The sequence below is a fragment of the Ricinus communis genome, chromosome 7, assembly GCF_019578655.1.
Source record: "Ricinus communis isolate WT05 ecotype wild-type chromosome 7, ASM1957865v1, whole genome shotgun sequence".
Lineage (NCBI taxonomy): Eukaryota > Viridiplantae > Streptophyta > Magnoliopsida > Malpighiales > Euphorbiaceae > Ricinus > Ricinus communis.
Window position 1 is genome coordinate 103,839 of NC_063262.1, and position 20,000 is coordinate 123,838.

The following is a 20,000-nucleotide window of genomic DNA, read 5'->3' on the forward strand; positions in this document are numbered from 1 at the left end:
CCGCCAAAGCCCAATACTGCGGAGGAAATTAAGTGAAGTACGCCAGATACAAAGTATGGAAAGGTGTCTATAACTTCCCCACCAGGGCCTACCCCCCAACCTAGAGTAGCTAGGTGGGAAGTAAAATAATCCTTGTTCATACATTGGCTTCTCTGGTACGAAATGAGCCACTTCGAATAGGTTCATTGCTCCGGCCCAGAATACGATTAATCCAGCATGGGCTACATGGGCTCCCAGTAGTTTACCGGATAAATTGATAAGTCAGGCATTCCCAGCCCACCAAGCGAAACCGGTGGTTTCTTGGTCACGACCGGCTAAAGATAAAGTTCCATTAAAGAGCGTTTCCACGTGGTAGAACCTCCTCAGGGAATATAAGGTTTTCATGAGGCTGATCTTGAGCCGCCATCAAGCCGAATACCTTCGTTTAAGAGAATATTTTTAGTGTAGAAAGTCTCAAATTCAGGATCTTCCGCTGCACGAATTTCCTGAGAAACGAAGTCATAGGCACGTAGATTCAGAGCCAGACCGACTACTCCAAGAGCGCTCATCCATAAACCGGTTACGGGTACAAATAACATAAAGAAATGTAACCAACGTTTATTGGAAAAAGCAACCCCAAAGATTTGAGACCAAAAGCGGTTAGCGGTGACCATTGAATAAGTTTCTTCAGCTTGAGTTGGGTTAAAAGCACGGAATGTATTTGCACCATCACCATCTTCAAATAAAGTATTTTCTACAGTAGCACCATGAATAGCGCACAGCAGAGCAGCGCCCAATACGCCAGCAACTCCCATCATATGAAATGGGTTCAGCGTCCAGTTATGAAACCCTTGGAAAAGAGGATGAATCGAAATATAGCTGCTACACCAAAACTAGGCGCAAAAACCAACCAGACTGACCTAGTGGATAAATCAGGAATACAGAAACAAAAACAGCAATTGGACCAGAGAATGCGATTGCATTATAAGGTCGCAATTGCACAGATCAACAAGTTCAAATTGACGTAACATAAAACCTATTAGCCCGAAAGCACCGTGGAGAGCAACAAAAGTCCACAAACCACCTAATTGGCACCAACGAGTAAAATCTCCTTGTGCTTCAGGACCCCATAGTAATAACAAAGAATGTGCTAAACTATTAGCAGGAGTAGAAACTGCGGCGGTTAAGAAGTTGCAACCTTCAAATAGGAACTGGCCAATCCGTGGGTATACCATGAGGTTACAAAGGTTGTACCTGTGAACCAACCCCCTACGGCGAAATAGGCACAAGGAAAGAGCAATAGACCGGACCAACCTACAAAAACGAAACGGTCCCTCCGTAACCAGTCATCCATAATATCAAATAAATCATTTTCGTCTTTGGTAAATTTACCAAGGGCTATAGTCATAGTGATCCTCCTATTCAACTACTTCAACCATTTCCGAACACCTCATAGCATTTTCAGGGCCTTTGAAGCTTCTATCATTTATGTATGATTTGATTTCTTGTACACTGCCCTTTCTAATTTCTAATGGGTTTCGAAGAAAAAAATTCTTTATCGGTCCATAACCTGACTTAGGTAAATTCATGAATTCAATTCGGTTATTCTTTTTTATAGTCTTAATAACCATATGAACCATGAATTTTTTTATGACTCATCAAATCAATCAGATAGATGAATTTTTTAAAAGCACTGTTCAAGGAACAAGTGATCCCCCTCTCCTTACTAGTGGATCCTCAGACTTATTTCTCTCATTCTATCAAACTAATCTTATTCTTGGATCTTGTTCGTAAGATTTCTAAAAATCAATATTTTTACGTATTCTTCTAATTTCTATATGCATTAAACTGTTACAGTATCCTATATTTTATTATTTTATATTTTATTCTTTCTCGCCAACTTTCTTATATTTTCTTTTTGCCATTTTTGTTATATTTCTTTTTACTTCAGATAAAATAAAAAAGAAATCAGATAAAATAAATAAAAAAAAACCAGAATATTTTGTAGGTCAAGGCAAGGAAAGACGCTTCGAATAGTTTTTTATTTACTTGACTTTATATCTGTCAGAAAAGAAGAAAGAGAATGAATTTTCCTATTATTAAATTCAATACAATATTAAATAAATAGAAAACTTTAAATGAAAGGATTTAAAAATGAAAGTATTTTTCTCACACCTATTCTACATTACATTGTCGGAATAAAAATATTGTATGTATCGATACCAAAATATTTGGTACAGGAAGCCATGATCTGATAGATATATCAATCTTATTATATATAAATCTTATATACCTATAAATAGCAATATAAATTGATTTTGTGTCCTGGAATCAAAGAAAGATATTTAAAAGTATCTTCTATGTCTTATGTTATGACTTCGAATAAACTTTTCTATGGAGGAGGAAATAGTTATTTATTCCTATAGAATAACTAGGAGCAAGAAGATTTAATCAGAAATATCGACAGATTTTTGGAGTCAAAGAAAACGAAATATGAAAAGGAAAGAAAAAGCAGAGCTACTGTTTCAATTTCATCTATATCGAATTTTACTATCAGAATAGTAGATATAGTTATGATGCAATAAGTTAGGTCCACTTACTTTTCTTTTATTGATTTCTAATATAATCTTTAGAATTGATTTGATTGGAATAGAATAATGGAAAATAAGAAAATTTTGCGATTTAAGAGCCAATTTCTCATTATTCTGTTTAATATAATAAACAAATGTTCAACTTTATAACTATATTCTATAATATATTCTATAATTATATAATTATAGAATATATTTTAATATAAATTAAAATGAATATTTTCTAACTATATGAAATAGAATATAATCAAAATATACTCTATTACTATTACTCTATTTTATATTTTATATAGTAAAAATTTATATACTAAAAATCATTATAAAAATCATTATAATATTCGTTTAATAGAGTTTTAATAGAGTATTGATATGGTATAACTTATTATAATGTATAATGTTAATTTTCAAAAATTTCTAATTTCCATTTTAGAATTAATTTAAATTCTAGAGTTTCTTACTTTTTTTATGACAAATATCAACAATATTTCTATTCCCTCTTCAAATAGAAATATTATCAAATAGGAATATTATCGCAGGTTTTCTTTTATTTCTTTTTGTTAAGATTAAAAAGAAAAAAGGCCAAAACCTTATCGGTTGAACCGATGACTTACGCCTTACCATGGCGTTACTCTACCACTGAGTTAAAAGGGCCCGTTTGATTCAATTCCTGAATGAGCTACTATGTGGATAAGATAGATCTATAGAAAAAAAAATAAGTAAATAAATAAAGTAAATCTATAAATCTATTTTAATATTTTAATATTATTTAAATATTTTAATATATTTTAATATAATAATTTGATTTTTAATATAATAATATTAATATTTGATTTTTAATATAATAATATTAGTATTTGATTTTAATATTTTAATATATTTGAATATATTTATATTAATATATTAATATTTTAATATTAATATATATTTATATTATTATATTATAATATTAATATTATATTTATTTAATATTCAATTTATTAAATTAGAATATAATTCTAATATCTAATATATATATAAATTGGAATCTAATATATATATAATTATATATAAATTTAGAATCTAATATATAGAATGAAATTAGAATATAATTCTAATCTAATATATAAAATTAGAATATATATAATATTCTAATAAATATATATTTATATAATAAATTATTAATATTAAATTATAATAAAGATTAAATAAATATTATAATTATTATATATTATAATAAAAATAAAATATAATATAAATAAATATAATATAATATAAATAAATTATAAATATAATATAAATAAATATAATATAAATAAATATAATATTAATATAATATAATAATAAATATATATAATATAATAAATTATAATAATAAAAATAAAATTATAATAATAAATATATATAATTAGAATAATAAATATATAATATATATAATAAATTATAATAAATATTATAATAAATAAATATTTATTTAAATAAATAAATATTATTTATATTATTTAAATAAATAAATATTAAATAAATAAAATAAATAAATATTTTAATCTAAAATATAAAATAATAACATTATTTTTAATACTATTATTAGATATTAGAAAAATTAGATTATTCTAAACATGGAATATTATTCTAATTTGAATTCTATTCTAAATTCATAAATTCTAATAGAAACTAATATAAATTAGAATAAGTATATTATACATACTAAGTATAGGAAGTAGATTCATAGTAGTTCATTTATAAGCGAAAGGTTTGATTTACCTAGTGAGTTTAGACTAAACTAGTGAATATAGGTAAAAAGAGTTTATTGATATTGAATTTGATAAATATAAATATCAATGTAATGAATTTATCAAGGCCGAACCTCACCACCGAAATTCGCTTGATTGATACATGTATTTAGCAATTCAACATAGATCCAAGATATTTCATCGAATCGCTGATGAAAAGATTCTATTTGTCCCTCAACCAAATTCTTAAAATCAAATTGGATAACTTGTTGATGCCTATCCCTCTTCCCAGATTTCTCATTTGTTAAATTACTGGTTTAGTGTGAGAGAGATATGCCTATTTATCTTAACAATGAGTGAATTAATGAACGAAAGCGAAAAGTAAGGTTTAACCCTATTTTCTGGTTTTCTGGCAGACCCGTTGAAAGAATCTTTCGTATTATTTCTATTTTTTTTTTTCTATTTTGTTTTTATTAAATATTCAATTTGTACTAAATTCAAAATATATATATAATATTAATATATAATATTAATAATTAATTCTATTATATTACTAATATTAATAGAATTATGAATTCTAAATTCATTCTTTCTAAATTCATTCTATTTATATTTATTATATTTATATATTAATTATTAATTTTTTCTATTTTATTTTCTATTTATTTTATATTAATTTATTAATTCTTATTATTAATTCTTATTAATTTAATTCTATTTATTTTATTTATATTTAATATTTATTTATTAAATTAATTCTATTTAATATTCTTAGAATTATTGATTATTCTTAGAATGGATAATGGCGAATATAAGAATCACAAAATTCTATCGAATCATGAAGGGCGGAAAGATTCTTCGAATCTAGTCATACCATTTCGTTATATTGACAATTTCAAAAAACTGTTCATACTATGAGCATAGTATGCTGGTGGTCGGGCAAATGCGCCCCCATCGTCTAGTGGTTCAGGACATCTCTCTTTCAAGGAGGCAGCGGGGATTCGACTTCCCCTGGGGGTAGGGTATTACGAAAGGAAGTTGATCATGGATTCTTAATAAGTCTGGAATTGATTCTTCCTGGGTCGATGCCCGAGCGGTTAATGGGGACGGACTGTAAATTCGTTGGCAATATGTCTACGCTGGTTCAAATCCAGCTCGGCCCAATAATTCACTGATCCGCCATGAATGATATAACCCCTTTGTTCTCTCGAAATGCCTGATACAGAAAAAAAAAAAGTCATAATTTCGGATATATCTTTACCTGTTCTTTATTTGATTTGCTTTATTTTATTTAGTTTTTTTCTCATAAATTCTGATCTTGCTAATGATCTAGATTCAGATTTTGAAATAACGAAAAGCTGACTAGTACTCCCTATCCCTTTTAGCACTAAAGTGCATATCCATGTGGATATCAATATACTACCCCCGTTTCTGTTATATACAACGCGGTGATTCCAGTCTAAAACCGAAATAGTAAAATTTAAATAGTAAATAGAAGGGGTATGAATGAAATCATAAGAATATATATGCTGTACACTTTCTTGTATTGCATTTCCCGGGGATTGTAGTTCAAGTGGTCAGAGCACCGCCCTGTCAAGGCGGAAGCTGCGGGTTCGAGCCCCGTCAGTCCCGACGGATCCAAATCCAATAATCTAATAAAAAATACATTAATTCATCTTTCCCTTTTCTGCGAAAGGGGACAAATAACATAATTTCATTCCCAAGGGGACCATTTATTTTCTTTTCGTTTTACATTTCTCATCTAAGTAAATACAAATACGGGAATTTTCATTTTTTCAACCAGTACTGATTGATAGGGACATATGTGGATTAGTACAATTATTGGTAACGTTATATCCAAGATTCAAAAGATACTATACTGAGTTTGGATTTTTGATTACTCCCGACCCATATAATGAAATCGAATCAAGTACCATATCTTTTCCGGTAACGCATACACAAATGGAATTTTTATTTATTTGTATGTATGTATGTACGATACAAAATCAATTTAATTGCTTTGATAGAATCCTTTTAATCTTTATCTGAAAAGTCTCTTTTTTTGGCTCCGATTTTGTGTAATCTCAATTACAAATTTGAATTTGAAACAATCTATCTCATTCAAATTGCGCACTGAAGTTTTTTATTTTAATATATTCTATGCATTCCATTACCAAAGAATGGGGATATTAATAAAATAAATATCAAATAAAAAAAGAAAGTAATGGAAAAAAAATTATCAATTGAATCAAGAATCCAGCCATTTTGAATTCAGTATGGATAAACGATCTTTCTATGTTATACTATTCAATTCTCGACGATGAATCGATTTGATAACTCAGATATTGTTATTCATGATATTGATCAGACTCGATATCATCGAGATGGAATTCATCCCATTGAATTTAGAGGCGAAAGATTTTTTATTTATTATCTCTATGGGATTAAATCCCGAGTTATTACGAAGTAAAGAAAAAGAAACGATGAGATTATGGAAGTAAATATTCTTGCGTTTATTGCTACTGCCCTGTTCATTCTAGTTCCTACTGCTTTTTACTTATAATTTACGTAAAACGGTTAGTCAAAGTGATTAATTTGAATGAAACTTGACTTCTTTGACTTCTTAGTTCTTATCAATGATTGAAGAAAAAAAATGAAAAGGATTCCTTTTTTGAGTCTTAAATGAAATGAGCAGACTAGAATTAGCAGTATTCTATGAGATCCGATAGTATGATAGAAAGAAATCTATTTCTTTCTATCATACTATCAATTTATTCTAGTGTATACAGTTGTACTATATAAAGATATAGGCTTAATCTAGATATAAATTAATCTATATCTATAATATCATCTCATATTCATATGTCTAGATATCAATTATCTATATGGAATGTCCATAACGTCCCAATTCTATTTCTTCATCTATTTGATTTGTGTTGATTCCAATTAATGTCGAAGGCAACTCTTACTCTTACTTTTAGGATTCTAATTCCTAGATTTCTGATTATTTAAAATATGAATCCTACCATGTACCGAAACAATAAAATCAATCAAAGGAATTCTATAAAAACTTTATAAAAACTTTTCAGATTTCAACGAAAAGGATTAGTAAACCCTGCCGATTTTGAACCTTTGAATCATAATATGAAATGAGTCAAATCAATAAGGTATAGCACAAATCCAATTTCTCTAAAATAATAAAACAAATACTAAACTAAGCACTAAGCAAGAAAATATCTTAGTATGCGTAGTATCTCATTGGAGAACCACTATGTCTATCTTATTTCCCATAAAAATTCACTTAATTTAATCACTTTTAATAACTAATAAAAGAACTGCTTTCGTTTCTCTTTGAACAGAAAAAAGACAAAAAAAAGGGGGGGGTTCTGTTCTTCCTCATTGTTCATATATAATTCTGGTAAGAACCAGTTTACCGAAATAGAGAATTTAGGAAGAATTGGGTTGGAATAAATTTCCTATCGTTTGTATTCCCTTTCCTTTCGAAATATGAACACGAGAATCATTGAAATATTTGTTTGATTATGATTAAAAGGCTATTATTCATATATTATTCATAGAATACATTACTTCGCTCGAATCCAATATACTTTGGAAATGAAGATATGAAGATATTTTTAATTCAATTTCTAAATTTGGAAGAAATTAGAAATTGAATTAAATAATTCAATATTCAATTTAATTATTAATTAATAAATTCAAAAATCTTTAATCTTTGCAGAACGATCTATAAAACAAGCGATAGAGTTTGATTTCTCAACTCAATTAGTAATACCCCTAAAGTCCACTTCTTCCCATACTACGAGCGAAAGGGAAAATGTAAAGACTACCATTAAAGCAGCCCAAGCGAGACTTACTATATCCATGTGAATTATGTCCTCTATCTCTATGAATATGAATGAATTTTTCCATTATTGTTCACTAATAATAGTAGAATTGTTGGCACAGAGTCAAAAAAAAAGATTCTGTTCAATATAGTGATGAAAAAAAATCCAAAAATCCAATTAATTCAAAGAAGTTCTTATCTTATTCTTATAAGATTGATAGTAGAATCGAAAAATGTTTAGTACAATTTTTAGTACAAACAAAATAGCCAGCAATACCCTGGGAAGTATCAGTATCAAGAAGCCTTTTCCTCCGCGTACTTCTGTTGGGAGCAAATTTGATAAGTTATATCAGCAAAAAAAGGGAATAAGATATTTTGCGTTTTTTGTTGATCAGGCGACACCAGTTTGAACTGGGGAAAAAGTTTGCAGTCCACTGCCTTACCACTCAGCCATGCCGCCAAGGCAACACAAAATAGACGAAAATATTCCCACCCTTTTTTTGCTTTTTTTTTATTTTTAGAGGAGGGTTTCTTTTCTTTTTGGTTGGTCTATCTTTTCCATTTATTTTGTATAGTATCTCAAAACACACACTATCTAAATTTTTCTATTATCTATTGAAATGAAAAGTCAATTTTCAGTCACAAACTCAAAAATTAAGGACAAATTGGAACCATTAACTATTAACTGTGAATTCATAAACGATTCTTGGATTTCAATCGAAAATTGTATTTCTCTAATCCTAATGATATAAGAAAATAAAAATTGATACGTAACCAATCCGTATTGATTCTTTTCAATAAAAAAAAATTCTTCTCAGTTTCAATTATAACAACAATTATGAGTATATGTAAACCCTAGAACATAAAATTTTATGCGGATATCTATCTTATCCGTCTATGATTCCTATAGGAAAATTTCTATTCAATGAAAATGGAATATAAATTTTGATAGAGTATGACATACGCTATCCAAAATAGAACTGCAGTAAAAGGAGAGACGTATATATAGTATAGATAGCTATAATTATGAGATAGCTATAGTTATGCCCGCATATGTTTAATAAGCCTTCTTATGTTTGTTTTATGTTATGCACTTCAATCGTATTATATGAACTCGATTAAAAAAAAGATATAAAAAAATCTCTCTTCTATGCAAATTTTTTTGAACTAAACAATGAAATCCGCGAAAAAGCTAAGTGCTAAAAAAATCAAAAATCAACTTTATATTGTTTCGGATTATTGGTTTCTCATCGAAGATTTAATCCCGAATTCAGTTATTTTATTGGTATCCAAGCGTATTGGAAATTGGTATCCAAGCGTATTGGAATATGTAATATCATAATAATGGTAGAAATTGAATCACTTTTTGTTTTGCTATTCTATACAAAATTTCATAAGTCTAAGGTAAGTGGAATTTCTCAATTCTTTTCCAGCTGTCTCTGTTGCAAATTCGAATTTGAGTATAAACTTCTCTTTATTCCTCCGTTCATACGTATTTCATACATTCCATATCTATGGAGATAGATAAAATTTTATGTGATTCTGTAAACAGAATATAAATTCCATCATTGCTAGATCGATCCATATAATTTGAATGAAGAACGATCCAATATACAATAATGGAATTTTAATCGAGTTCAATAATACGGGTATTCAAAAAATCGCAACATAAAGTACAAACATAGAGGCTTATTAAACATATGCGGGCATAACTATAGCTATCTCATATAGTATATACTATATATACGTCTCTCCTTTTTTGCAGTTCTATTTTGGACAGCGCATGTCATGCTCTATCAAATTTATATTCCATTTTCATTGAATATGAAATTTTCCTATAGAATCATGAACGGATGAAAGATGATATAGATAGCCCATAAAATTTTATGTTCTAGGGTTTACATACTCATAATTGTTGTTATAATTGAAACTGAGAAGAATTTTTTTATTGAAAAGAATCAATACGGATTGGTTACGTATCAATTTTATTTTCTTATATCATTAGGATTAGAGAAATACAATTTTCGATTGAAATCAAGAATCGTTTATGAATTCACAGTTAATAGTTAATGGTTCCAATTTGTCCTTAATTTTGAGTTTGTTGAAAATTGACTTTTTCATTTCAATGAATAATAGAAAAATTTAGATAGTGTGTGTTTTGAGATACTATACAAAATAAATGGAAAAGATAGATCCAATCAAAAGAAAAAACTCCTCCTCTAAAAATAAAAAAAAGCAAAAAAAGAGGAATTTAGGAATATTTTCGTCTATTTTATGTTGCCTTGGCAGCATGGCCGTTATAAGTGGTAGGCAGGGGGACTGCAAATCTTTTCCCCAGTTCAAATCCGGTGTGATCAACAAAAACATAATATCTTATTCCCTTTGCTGATACAACTTATCAAATTTGCTCCCAACAGGAAGTACGCGGAGGAAAAGGCTTCTTGATACTGATACTTCCCAGGGTATTGCTGGCTATTTGTTTGTACTAAGTGTACTAAACATTTTTCGATTCTACTATCAATCTTATAGAATAAGATAAGAACTTCTTTGAATTAATTGGATTTTTGGATTTTTCATCACTATATTGAACAGAATCTTTTTGACTCTGTGCCAACAATTCTACTATTATTAGTAGACAATAATGGAAAAATTCATTCATATTCATAGAGATAGAGGACATAATTCACATGGATATAGTAAGTCCTTGGGCTGCTTTAGTAGTGTCTTTACATTTTTCGCTCGTAGTATGGGAAGAAGTGGACTTTGGGGGTGTTACTAATTGAGTTGAAATCAAACTCTATCGCTTGTTTATAGATCGTTCTGCAAAGATTAAAGATTTTTGAATTTATTAATTAATAATTAAAATTGAATATTGAATTATTTAATTCAATTTCTAATTTCTTCAAATTTAGAAATTGAATTAAAAATATCTTCATATCTTCATTTCAAAGTATATTGGATTCGAGCGAGTAATGTATTCTATGAATAATATGAATAATAGCCTTTTAATCATAATCAAACAAATATTTCAATGATTCTCGTGTTCATATTTCGAAGGAAAGGAATACAAACGATAGAAATTTATTCCAGCTAATTCTTCCTAAATTCTCTATTTCGGTAAACTGGTTCTTACCAGAATTATATATGAACAAGGAAGAACAGAACCCCCACTGTCTTTTTTCTGTTCAAAAGTAGAAGCAGTTCTTTTATTAGTTATTAAAAGTGATTAGAATTAAGTGAATTTTATGGGAAATAAGATAGACATAGTGGTTCTCAATGAGATACTACGCATACTAAGATATTTCTTAGTGCTTAGTGTGGATTTTAGTATTTGAATTTCACATTTATTATTTTGGAAATTGGTTGTGCTATACCTTATTGATTTGACTCATTTCATATTATGATTCAAAGGTTCAAAATCAGCGGGGTTTACTAATCCTTTTCGTTGAAATCTGAAAAGTTTTTTTATAAAGTTTTTTTATAGAATTCCTTTTGATTGACCCTTTGATTTTATTGTTTCGGTACATGGTAGGATTCATATTTTAAATAATCAGAAATCTAGGAATTAGAATCCTAAAAGTAAGAGTAAAGTTGCCTTTCGACATTAATTGGAATCAACACAAATCAAATAGATGAAGAAATAGAATTGGGACGTTATGGACATTCCATATAGATAATTGATATCTAGACATATGAATGTGAGATGATATTATAGATATAGATTAATTTATATCTAGATTAAGCCTATATCTTTATATAGTACAACTGTATACACTAGAATAAAAAACGGATAGTATGATGAGAAATAGATTTCTTTCTATCATACTATCAGATCTCATAGAATACTGCTAATTCTAGTCTGCTCATTTCATTTTAAGACTCAAAGGAATCCTTTTCATTTTTTCTTCAATCATTGATAAGAACTAAGAAGTCAAAGTCAAGTTTCATTCAAATTAATCACTTTGACTAACCGTTTTTACGTAAATTATAAGTAAAAAGCAGTAGAACTAGAATGAACAGGGCAGTAGCAATAAACGCAAGAATATTTACTTCATAATCTCATCGTTTCTTTTCTTTACTTCGTAATAACTCGAGTTTAATCCCATAGAGATAATAAATAAAAAATCTTTCGCCTCTAAATTCAATGGGATGAATTCCATCTCGATGATATCGAGTCTGATCAATATCATGAATAACAATATCTGGTTATCAAATCGATTCATCGTCGAATTGAATAGTATAACATAGAAGATCGTTTATCCATACTGAATTCAAAAATGGCTGGATTCTTGATTCAATTGATAATTTTTTTCCATTACTTTCTTTTTTTTTGTTGATATTTATTTTATTAATATCCCATTCTTTAGTAATGGAATGCATAGAATATATTAAAAAAGCAATTCATTTGAATGAGATAGATTGTTTCAAATTCAAATTTGTAATTGAATTACACAAAATCGGGCCAAAAAAGAGACTTTCAGATAAGATTAAAAGTTCTATCAAAGCAATTAAATTGATTTTGTATCGTACATACATACATACAAATAAATAAAATTCATTTGTGTATGCGTTACCGGAAAGATATGGTATGATTCGATTTCATATGGGTCGAATCAAAAATCAAAACTCAGTATAGTATCTTTTTGAATCTTGGATATAACGTTACCAATAATTGCTGCTAATCCATATGTCCTATCAATCAGTACTGGTTGAAAAAATGAAAATTCCATGATTTGTATTTACTTAGATGAAATATAAAACGAAAAGAAAATAAATGGTCCCTTGGGAATGAAATTATGCTATTTGTCCCCTTTCGCAGAAGGAAAGATGAATTAATGTATTTTTATTAGATTATTGGTTGGATCCGTCGGGACTGACGGGGCTCGAACCCGCAGCTTCCGCCTTGACAGGGCGGTGCTCTGACCATGAACTACAATCCCGATACAATACAAGAAGTGTACAGCATATATATTCTTATGATTTCATTCCATACCCCTTCTATTTACTATTTAAATTTTACTATTTCGGTTTGGGCTGGAATCACCGCGTTGTATATAACAGAAACGGGGTAGTATATTGATATCCACATGGATATGCACAAGTGAATTTAATCTAAAAGGGATGAGGTACTAGTCAGCTTTTCGTTATTTCAAAATCTGAATCTAGATCATTAGCAGATCAGAATTTATGAGAAAAACTAAATAAAATAAAACAAATCAAATAAGAACAGGTAAGATATATCCAGAATTATGGCTTTTTTTTTCTGTATCAGGCATTTCGAGAGAACAAAGGGGTTATATCATTCATGGCGGATCAGTGAATTATTGGGCCGAGCTGGATTTGAACCAGCGTAGACATATTACCAACGAATTTACAGTCCGTCCCCATTAACCGCTCGGGCATCGACCCGGAAGAATCAATTCAGACTTATTAAGAATCCATGATCAACTTCCTTTCGTAATACCCTACCCCCCAGGAAGTCGAATCCCCGCTGCCTCCTTGAAGAGATGTCCTGAACCACTAGACGATGGGGCGCATTTGCCCGACCACAGCATACTATGCTCATAGTATGAACAGTTTTGAAATTGTCAATATAACGAAATGGTATGACTAGATTCGAAGATCTTTCCGCCCTTCATGATTCGATAAATTTTGTGATTCTTATATTCGCCATTATCCATTCTAAGAATAATCAATAATTCTAAGAATATTAAATAAATTAATTTAATAAATAAATAAAATAAATAAAATAAATAGAATTAAATTAATAAATTAATAAAATTAATAAATTAATATAAAATAAATAGAAATAAAATGAAAAAATTAATAATTAATATATAAATATAATAAATATAAATAGAATGAATTTAGAAGAATGAATTTAAATTCATAATTCTATTAATATTAAATATAATGAATTATTATTAATATATATATTAATATTATATATATATTTTTGAATTTAGTACAAATTGAATATTTAATAAAAAAACAAAATAGAAAAAAAAAAAATAGAAATAATACGAAAGATTCTTTCAACGGGTCTGCCAGAAAACCAGAAAATAGGGTTAAACCTTACTTCTTTCGCTTTCGTTCATTAATTCCTCATTGTTAAGATAAATAGGCATATCTCTCTCACTAAACCAGTAATTTAACAAATGAGAAATCTGGGAAGAGGATAGGCATCAACAAGTTATCAATTTGATTTTAAATTTGGTTGAGGGGACAAATAGAATCTTTCATCAGCGATTCGATGAAATATCTTGGATCTATGTTGAATTGCTAAATACATGTATCAATCAAGCGAATTTCAGTGGTGACCTTGATAAATTCATTACATTGATATTTATATTATCAAATTCAATATCAATAAACTCTTTTTACCTATATTCACTAGTTTAGTCTAAACTCACTAGGTAAATCAAACCTTTCGCTTATAAATGAACTACTATGAATCTACTTCCTATGCTTAGTATGTATAATATACTTATTCTAATTTATATTAGTTTCTATTAGAATTTATGAATTTAGAATAGAATTCTAAATTAGAATAATATTCCATGTTTAGAATAATCTAATTTTTCTAATATCTAATAATAGTATTAAAAATAATGTTATTATTTTATATTTTAGATTAAAATATTTATTTATTTTATTTATTTAATATTTATTTATTTAAATAATATAAATAATATTTATTTATTTAAATAAATATTTATTTATTATAATATTTATTATAATTTATTATATATATTATATATTTATTATTCTAATTATATATATTTATTATTATAATTTTATTTTATTATTATAATTTATTATATATTATATATATATATTTATTATTATATTATATTAATATTATATTTATTTATATTATATTTATTTATATTATATTTATAATTTATTTATATTATATTATATTTATTTATATTATATTTTATTTTTATTATAATATATAATAATTATAATATTTATTTAATCTTTATTATAATTTAATATTAATAATTTATTATATATAAATATATAATATTTATTAGAATATTATATATATTCTAATTTTATATATTAGATTAGAATTATATTCTAATTTCATTCTATATATTAGATTCTAAATTTATATATAATTATATATATATTAGATTCTAATTTATATATATATATTAGATATTAGAATTATATTCTAATTTAATAAATTGAATATTAAATAAATATAATATTAATATTATAATATAATAATATAAATATATTAATATTAAAATATTAATATATTAATATAAATATATTCAAATATATTAAAATATTAAAATCAAATATTAATATTATTATATTAAAAATCAAATATTAATATTATTATATTAAAATCAAATTATTATATTAAAATATATTAAAATATTTAAATAATATTAAAATATTAAAATAGATTTATAGATTTACTTTATTTATTTACTTATTTTTTTTCTATAGATCTATCTTATCCACATAGTAGCTCATTCAGGAATTGAATCAAACGGGCCCTTTAACTCAGTGGTAGAGTAACGCCATGGTAAGGCGTAAGTCATCAGTTCAAATCCGATAAGGGGCTTTGGCCTTTTTTTCTTTTAATTTTAATAAAAGAAATAAAAGAAAAAACCTACGATAATATTCCTATTTGATAATATTTCTATTTGAAGGGGAATGAAATATTGTTGATATTTGTCATAAAAAAAGTAAGAAACTCTAAATTTAAATTAATTCTAAAATGGAAATTAGAAATTTTGAAAATTAACATTATACATTATAATAAGTTATACCATATCAATACTCTATTAAAACTCTATTAAACGAATATTATAATGATTTTTATAATGATTTTTAGTATATAAATTTTACTATATAAAATATAAAATAGAGTAATAGTAATAGAGTATATTTTGATTATATTCTATTTCATATAGTTAGAAAATATTCATTTTAATTCTATATTAAAAATATATTCTATAATTATATAATTATAGAATATATTATAGAATATAGTTATAAAGTTGAACATTTGTTTATTATATTAAACAGAATAATGAGAAATTGGCTCTTAAATCGCAAAATTTTCTTATTTTCCATTATTCTATTCCAATCAAATCAATTCTAAAGATTATATTAGAAATCAATAAAGAAAAAGTAAGTGGACCTAACTTATTGCATCATAACTATATCTACTATTCTGATGGTAAAATTCGATATAGATGAAATTGAAACAGTAGCTCTGCTTTTCTTTCCTTTTCATATTTCGTTTTCTTTGGACTCCAAAAATCTGTCGATATTTCTGATTAAATCTTCTTGCTCCTAGTTATTCTATAGGAATAAATAACTATTTCCCTCCTCCATAGAAAGTTTATTCGAAGTCATAACATAAGACATAGAAGATGCTTTTAAATATCTCTTTGATTCCAGGACACAAAATCAATTTATATTGCTATTTATAGGTATATAAGATTTATATATAATAAGATTGATATATCTATCAGATCATGGCTTCCTGTACCAAATATTTTGGTATCGATACATACAATATTTTTATTCCGACAATGTAATGTAGAATAGGTGTGAGAAAAATACTTTCATTTTAAATCCTTTCATTTAAAGTTTTCTATTTATTTAATATTGTATTGAATTTAATAATAGGAAAATTCATTCTCTTTCTTCTTTTCTGACAGATATAAAGTCAAGTAAATAAAAAACTATTCGAAGCGTCTTTCTTGCTTTGACCTACAAAATATTCTAGTTTTTTTTTATTTATTTTATCTGATTTCTTTTTATTTTATCTGAGTAAAAGAAATATAACAAAAATGGCAAAAGAAAATATAAGAAAGTTGGCGAGAAAGAATAAAATATAAAATAATAAAATATAGGATACTGTAACAGTTTAATGCATATAGAAATTAGAAGAATACGTAAAAATATTGATTTTTAGAAATCTTACGAACAAGATCCAAGAATAAGATTAGTTTGATAGAATGAGAGAAATAAGTCTGAGGATCCACTAGTAAGGAGAGGGGGATCACTTGTTCCTTGAACAGTGCTTTTAAAAAATTCATCTATCTGATTGATTTGATGAGTCATAAAAAAATTCATGGTTCATATGGTTATTAAGACTATAAAAAAGAATAACCGAATTGAATTCATGAATTTACCTAAGTCAGGTTATGGACCGATAAAGAATTTTTTTCTTCGAAACCCATTAGAAATTAGAAAGGGCAGTGTACAAGAAATCAAATCATACATAAATGATAGAAGCTTCAAAGGCCCTGAAAATGCTATGAGGTGTTCGGAAATGGTTGAAGTAGTTGAATAGGAGGATCACTATGACTATAGCCCTTGGTAAATTTACCAAAGACGAAATGATTTATTTGATATTATGGATGACTGGTTACGGAGGGACCGTTTCGTTTTTGTGAGTTGGTCCGGTCTATTGCTCTTTCCTTGTGCCTATTTCGCCGTAGGGGGTTGGTTCCTGAGTACAACCTTTGTAACCTCATGGTATACCCACGGATTGGCCAGTTCCTATTTGGAAGGTTGCAACTTCTTAACCGCCGCAGTTTCTACTCCTGCTAATAGTTTAGCACATTCTTTATTATTACTATGGGGTCCTGAAGCACAAGGAGATTTTACTCGTTGGTGTCAATTAGGTGGTTTGTGGACTTTTGTTGCTCTCCACGGTGCTTTCGGGCTAATAGGTTTTATGTTACGTCAATTTGAACTTGCTCGATCTGTGCAATTGCGACCTTATAATGCAATCGCATTCTCTGGTCCAATTGCTGTTTTTATTCTGTATTCCTGATTTATCCACTAGGTCAGTCTGGTTGGTTTTTTGCGCCTAGTTTTGGTGTAGCAGCTATATTTCGATTCATCCTCTTTTTCCAAGGGTTTTCATAACTGGACGCTGAACCCATTTCATATGATGGGAGTTGCCGGCGTATTGGGCGCTGCTCTGCTGTGCGCTATTCATGGTGCTACTGTAGAAATACTTTATTTGAAGATGGTGATGGTGCAAATACATTCCGTGCTTTTAACCCAACTCAAGCTGAAGAAACTTATTCAATGGTCACCGCTAACCGCTTTTGGTCTCAAATCTTTGGGGTTGCTTTTTCCAATAAACGTTGGTTACATTTCTTTATGTTATTTGTACCCGTAACCCGGTTTATGGATGAGCGCTCTTGGAGTAGTCAGTCTGGCTCTGAATCTACGTGCCTATGACTTCGTTTCTCAGGAAATTCGTGCAGCGGAAGATCCTGAATTTGAGACTTTCTACACTAAAAATATTCTCTTAAACGAAGGTATTCGGGCTTGGATGGCGGCTCAAGATCAGCCTCATGAAAACCTTATATTCCCTGAGGAGGTTCTACCACGTGGAAACGCTCTTTAATGGAACTTTATCTTTAGCCGGTCGTGACCAAGAAACCACCGGTTTCGCTTGGTGGGCTAGGAATGCCCGACTTATCAATTTATCCGGTAAACTACTGGGAGCCCATGTAGCCCATGCTGGATTAATCGTATTCTGGGCCGGAGCAATGAACCTATTCGAAGTGGCTCATTTCGTACCAGAGAAGCCAATGTATGAACAAGGATTAATTTTACTTCCCCACCTAGCTACTCTAGGTTGGGGGGTAGAACCCTAGTGGGGAAGTTATAGACACCTTTCCATACTTTGTATCTGGCGTACTTCACTTAATTTCCTCCGCAGTATTGGGCTTTGGCGGTATTTATCATGCACTTCTGGGTCCTGAGACTCTTGAAGAATCTTTTCCATTTTTTGGTTATGTATGGAAAGATAGAAATAAAATGACAACAATTTTAGGTATTCACTTAATCTTGCTAGGTATAGGTGCTTTTCTTCTAGTATTCAAGGCTCTTTATTTTGGGGGCGTATATGATACCTGGGCTCCGGGGGGGGGAGATGTAAGAAAAATTACTAACTTAACCCTTAGCCCAAGTGTTATTTTCGGTTATTTACTAAAATCCCCTTTTGGAGGAGAAGGATGGATTGTTAGTGTGGACGATTTGGAAGATATAATTGGAGGGCATGTATGGTTAGGTTCCATTTGTATACTGGGTGGAATCTGGCATATCTTAACCAAACCCTTTGCATGGGCTCGCCGTGCACTTGTATGGTCTGGAGAGGCTTACTTGTCTTATAGTTTAGGTGCTTTATCCGTTTTGGTTTCATTGCTTGTTGCTTTGTCTGGTTCAATAATACCGCTTACCCTAGTGAGTTTTACGGGCCTACTGGACCAGAAGCTTCTCAAGCTCAAGCTTTTACTTTTCTAGTTCGAGATCAACGTCTTGGGGCTAACGTGGGATCTGCTCAAGGACCTACCGGGTTAGGTAAATATTTAATGCGTTCGCCTACCGGAGAAGTTATTTTTGGAGGCGAAACTATGCGTTTTTGGGATCTGCGTGCTCCTTGGTTAGAACCTCTAAGAGGTCCAAATGGTTTGGACTTGAGTAGGTTGAAAAAAGACATACAACCTTGGCAAGAACGCCGTTCCGCAGAATATATGACCCACGCGCCTTTAGGTTCGTTAAATTCTGTAGGTGGCGTAGCTACCGAAATCAATGCAGTCAATTATGTCTCTCCTAGAAGTTGGTTAGCTACCTCTCATTTTGTTCTAGGGTTCTTCCTATTCGTAGGTCATTTATGGCACGCGGGAAGGGCTCGTGCAGCTGCAGCAGGATTTGAAAAGGGAATTGATCGTGATTTTGAACCCGTTCTTTCCATGACTCCTCTTAACTAACTGAGACAAGAGATCCAATAGTTAAATCGATCTTAAAAGTATTCCTTTTCCTTTCTTTTCAATTCATTTAGATCTAATCTATTTTTTCTGGCTCGGCTATCCCATC

General features: G+C 28.9%; 3 non-coding genes and 2 pseudogenes across 3 annotated transcripts; 3 read left to right on the top strand and 2 right to left on the bottom strand.

Annotated features, from left to right (window-relative positions):
* LOC125370614 overlaps positions 1-1,977 on the bottom strand; it is a 3,765-nt pseudogene extending 1,788 nt beyond the window's left edge.
* Positions 1,978-5,358: 3,381 nt separating this feature from the next.
* Positions 5,359-5,442, top strand: TRNAY-GUA. Its single transcript has one exon. It is a non-coding gene; the product is annotated as a tRNA-Tyr (tRNA).
* Positions 5,443-5,837: 395 nt separating this feature from the next.
* On the top strand, positions 5,838-5,911 carry TRNAD-GUC. Its single transcript has one exon. It is a non-coding gene; the product is annotated as a tRNA-Asp (tRNA).
* A 7,537-nt stretch (positions 5,912-13,448) lies between these two features.
* Positions 13,449-13,532, bottom strand: TRNAY-GUA. Its single transcript has one exon. It is a non-coding gene; the product is annotated as a tRNA-Tyr (tRNA).
* Positions 13,533-16,940: 3,408 nt separating this feature from the next.
* Positions 16,941-19,911, top strand: LOC125370665 (annotated as a pseudogene).
* The last annotated feature ends 89 nt before the right edge of the window (positions 19,912-20,000 follow it).